We start from the raw sequence: 5,873 nt of genomic DNA on the forward strand, positions 1-5,873 counted from the left end.
GCTACTACACCAGTAACATATTTTAAGGCTTTTCCCAGTCCTACAATGTTGTATTTAAACACCAATTGCTACTACATCATTAACATATGTTAAAGCATTTCCCAGTCTTTTTAAAAAAAAAAATTTAAAAAGGCAAAATAAAGACCGAAATATTGTATTCTCCTCTCCTATAATGTTGTATATAAACAATAATAAATGGATACCCAAATTCCTTTTTCGGAATATTTCATCGGACATATAAAAGATATCATAATATAATAAGTCTGTTCGTTGTACTGTATAACCAAATTCCTACAAACAAATACTCTTACCTAACTAAATTGCAGTCTGTTTAAATGTTACGCATGTCTGAATAAGACTTATCAGTGGCACTCAAAAAAGTCGGAAAGCCATATCAAATAAAAAAGAGCACTGAAAACTAAATTCCATAGTTAATAATGTGCCAATCCTTGCTCAGGTCATCTATGTCTGGTGATAGAATGCATTACTGTTTCAAATAATTGAACGTTTTATAAACAATTGTTTACAGAAAATTACCGTATTAAAGATATATAATGTTAGCAGTAGAGTCTTGAATTGTTGGAGGGTGATACCCTCGGGGATAAAGCAATAGCATCAAGACAACGGTTTAAAAAACTCATAAAAAATATGTTGTTAATAATTAAGTAAAAGTTTTATTTGAAAAATAGCAAAATAGTTGCCAATAGGGAAAAAAATGATAGCGAAAGCCCACACTGGTCTTTCTGTGTAAAAAGACGTACACAAAACGTTTGGCGGGATAAAGAGGGACATACAGAGAACAAATTAATGATCTTACATTAAATTTATATTCTTTTTTATTTTTAATAAAAAAAGAAGTAATGATAATTTGTAAAGTATCATCCGTGTATCTGACAGTGCTACAATACCGGCTTACATAAAATTTCAACCAAGTTAGCATGGCAGCAAACAAACATCACAATAAACCGACATAATTCAATACCTAATTAATTCTTCATACTAATTTAAAGATCGTTTACCCGATATAATTGATAGAGATATCAGTAGAAGGACAAAAGAGGAAGCAAAAGCTGACATTAAGCATCCTGTAAACTGTATCAATCCACCAACGCATAGAACCCGTCTTATACAAAATCGTTCTATAAGGGGCACTGTGAAGAAAGCTGCAATCAAATAAATATATCTAAAGTATCAAAAGAAAACATGGTAAACTAATTTCAATACATTAGTTTTACTGGAAATTATTTCCTTTAATGTTACTACACTCGAAAAGAAGTCATACTTTTATTGAAACTTTTGCAAAAAGTCTGAGGTTTGGACCAAGTCATTGTTTGATAAAATAAGTACTTCCCTCTATATCCATGTAATAACAGCATGCACGCCATTTTTAGAGTTAAACTACATTATTTTACTGCAAATTATTTTCTTGAATGAATATTAGCTGTCATAATGTTTATCATTTAGACTACTATATAAAGTGGGTAAAAGAAATGACATGTATATGCAATCAGAAATTTACATCTTAATGTCGTTTATCTCATTTAGTTGCCCTCTTATAGAAATGCACCTCATATATCCCTGTACATTTGATGGACATGATAACATGAAAGTAAAAAGAAGGATCACTAAACCTCAAACACCATTAATCACGGATATGACAAGGCATGCGTGTAAGTATTGGTGTACTTGAGACAGCAATGTTATACAATGCTACAGAAATATCAGTGAAACACATCTTGATGCTGTTTGTTATCGTTTTAGCTTCTGAAAAGTGTACAATAATGAAATAGATATAATGAACATGTTCCTGTATGGATTAAACACTACAAACCTCCAGTATAGGATACAGCACCATTTATTGAACCTATAATACTTAACACTGTCAAATCAAATCCGAATTCATCTATCATATACGTGTACAATATTCCAATACTCGATCTTAATGCTGTTGATAAACATAAACATAGGCACATAGCACATGTGACAATCCATCCCCAACCGCCATCTGGTTTCTTATCATATTTTACATTATTGTTACTTCTTTCCTTGAAGTGGTCTTTTGTATTAAGTTTGAAAGACTTCTTAAACACCATTATATAGTTGAATAATGCTCTAGGAACACAATGAATATCACATCCCGAAATGAAAATATTCTTAAGTCGATTCAATACACTATATATGTATACATGAATATAAAACAGAGGAGGTCAAGGTCACGTCTGCTTTTACATGTTTTATATAAACTTATTGTTATATTAAAATATGAGGATGTGGTATGATTGCCAATGAGACAACTCTCCACCGGAGACCAAATGACGTAGAAGTTAACAACTATTGGTCACCGTATGGCTTCCAAAAATGTTTGTGGGCACCCAACGGTCCCCTAACAAGGTTCAGTGGTGTAACAGCACATAATCAGAGTAAAGTATAAATATCAGCTGAAAAGGGTCTGAACTCATTAGATCGACACAAAACACAAAAACAACAAACAAATGCAATAAAGATTCAAAATACAGATCTGAAAATACTCTCAGTTACAATAACAACTAATACAACAATTCTGTATCCAAGACTAAAATATTAGTCAGCTGACATCCATATCCAATGAATTTAGTGCGAAATTGTCATTAACAGTCTAATGATAACATAATATGTAAAATTAACTCTATCTAGAAATGAATCACTCTCTCAGATACCAGTAGCCTGTTTTCAAGTAAGGACAAGTCATAATGCATAAAAACATACTGATTAAAACAAAAATTAAACGTTTCTGCCGTCATCAAATTGCTTGTTTTTCTTTTTCTAACATATTCATGACCGGTCATTTTGATTGACACGTTTAATTAACAGACAGTCGGGTTTATTGTGTGAAACGATTGGTTCCTCTGCTTTTTTTATTTTCAAGTTTTATTATTCCCACTGTTAACATTCATTTTCTGTGAAGCATTATTCTAAGAGTGCCATTTTCAGACCTTTCGATTCCTGTTATAATTTCTGTGTTAGAGCGTTGTTACTTCAAATGAAGCTTTTGAACCAATAATTCATAATGATAAAGTTTAAGTTATCTTTTTGAAAATTTTAAGGATTAAAAAAAAAGCAGAAGGTACCAAAGAGATATTCAAATTGACATGTCGAAGGCAACAAGGCAACCATTGAATGGCAAAAAAACGAAATACGGCAAACAGACAAAAAACATGTGTCAAATACCGTGTTGCTAATGCAAGTACACCTTTGGTGATGAGTCTAATTCGGTGGTGTCACATTCGAGGAAAAGTTCTCGATTGTATTTACGAAAATTAGAACATATTCATCGTCATCTGTGAAATAAATATTCCATAACGGTCAACTAACTCGTGATAGCGTCCGAAGGGTTGACTTCAATTTAACCACTTGGAACCCGTGGTTTAATAGCCTTCTTTTTAGCAGCCTATTTTATCAACAAAGAGATATATACTCCATATTCAGATGCAGCCGAAAATTTGAAACAAAGAAATAGAAAGTTTAAAATGACAGAATAATGATTTGGTTGGCAGTTATTGAATATATCTGTCACCAATGACCACGGATATGTTGTACTTGTCATACCCCAAAAATCACGTGCTCTTTATCTCGATTTTGACATCACCGATTGAACTTATCTTCCGACTTTTTATTTTCACCAGCAACTTGACGGGTGCTCACTTTTACAACAGATACTGCTAACTCTCCTAGAGCACCTAAGTTCATATTAAAATAACAAGATGGGGTATGATTGCCAATGAGACAAATCTCCATCAGGACCAAATGACGTAGATGTTATCAACTATGTGTCACCGTCCGGCATACAACAATGAGCAAATCCAATACTGCATTGCAAGCTATAAAAGGTAAAATGACAAAATGTGAAACATTTCAAAGAGAAAACAAACGGACTGATTTTTGTAAAAACCAATAAACGAAAATTACCAAATATGGTACACAGGAACAAACGACAATCACTGAATTACAGACTCCTGAATCCTTTTAAAAGGGGTTCATTTTGCTTTGTTAACTTTTTCAGGGTTGTATTTTGTCATATGTATTTGCAAACGTCTATAGATTCTACTGGAAGCAATCTGGTATGTTCTTATTTTTCCCCCAAACATTCACATTCAGTCAAGTTGTTGAGAAAGAATGAATTAAGTGATATACTAGAAGTCGACAAAATACATTTACCAATCAAATAATATATAATGCTTGATCATCTTTATTTTTGTTACTGGCTTTACTCCTTTAGCGCTTTTGAAGCGTTTTCGAGATTTAGTTTCATCATGAATGCTCAAACCAAAACATTGTGAAAGCCCGCCAGTATAAGACCTAAATACGTGAATAGCAATATGACCACATGAGACTTTAAAAATATCCAATACGTCTAAGGTCTACTTTGCATGTGGGAGTTGGAAATGTTTCTTAATATTTTTCTGATTTTTCGACGGAGAATTTAAGAAAGTTTGATAAAAATATTTCAGTACCAAAAAAATGACTTCTAAGCTGGTGACATCCTCCTAACCTAACAGTCCATGTTTAAAGAATTTATTTAATTTGGAAAGAAAAGGTCTTTAACGTTTCAAAATATACAGCTGTTATGATGCCTTTCTACAAAAATGTATAAAATGTAAAATGTAAATCAAATGTTAACTGGTAGTCAATGTGTATGCTCAACAATTTTACACAGTTTCCCCATAAGTATTTTGTGGGACAGACCGGGATGCTGTGTAGTTTAACAATTTTAATATTTTGCTTATGAATACATAGTAGAGTCTTTAATAACTCTAAATTTAAGATTTTGTCCAACAAACCCCAAAATGTTTCTTCACAAAATTTAAGAGTTCACAGTTTTGCATATAACTACTACATTAATTTCATGAAAATTGTAAGTATTTTTTTCGTAGAATTTGCTCCATATTAGAAAACAAAGTTCTCAAAGTAATACATCATTTTTTCTAAAGCTAATCAATCCATATATACTTTAGAAAATGAATGTATTTGACACATACATTCCCTAAGAATAATAGGATCGACACATGTGTTATTAGTGTATTAATAAATCCAAGTAGAGTTTGAACAAAAACAAACATAATAGGTCGGAACTGACTTGCTTTGAAACTGTAAATTGTTTTCAATGATATTCGATACGAATATAATTAAATCATGATTATTGTGCCATGTTATTCAACAAAAATCCATGTAATCATATATTCAAAATGCCAGTCTTTCGTGTGAATCAATTGTAAAACTTCTTGGCGTTGACATTGATTATCGTATAAATTTTGGCATTCATTTCAGTATAATATGTAGGAAATCATATCTGCAACTGATTCATATTATTCATCATCGTGTGGGGTCTTATTTGATCAAACATGCATTCAAATTTCTGTACTGAGAAAAAAATGAAAATTGATAAAATGTAAAGTGAGCACTTATGTTTTGTGCATAAATATCGTCCATGTTCATACGAACATTTGTTTGAAAAAACTATGACGCCTTTACACTGCATATTAAAAGGCAGAGACAAATTGCAATTGAAACCTTTTTACATATTTGATAAATTCGCACATGTTTGTTGACATGATTTATTAAATTTGAAATAAGGTACAAGTTGTTAACCGATTTTCAAATCCATTAAGAAGATATATTGAAACGCTGCCTCCCTGGTGATAGAGTCGGCCACCAGAGATCACAGGGTCACACAGAAAAAGGAAGTTAAAGGGTCTATAAAGTGTTAGGTTCGACGTCCAATGTTTACCGTCGGACCAAACACGTTACAGAAAGGGTAATAGTAATAGTTGTAATTATATATATAGTCTGAGTTACGAAATAAAATATCTAAATAAATAAAATTCCATATTTTATTA

This window comes from Mytilus californianus, unplaced genomic scaffold (genome assembly GCF_021869535.1).
Source record: "Mytilus californianus isolate M0D057914Y unplaced genomic scaffold, xbMytCali1.0.p SCAF_13, whole genome shotgun sequence".
NCBI classification, from domain to species: Eukaryota; Metazoa; Mollusca; class Bivalvia; order Mytilida; family Mytilidae; genus Mytilus; species Mytilus californianus.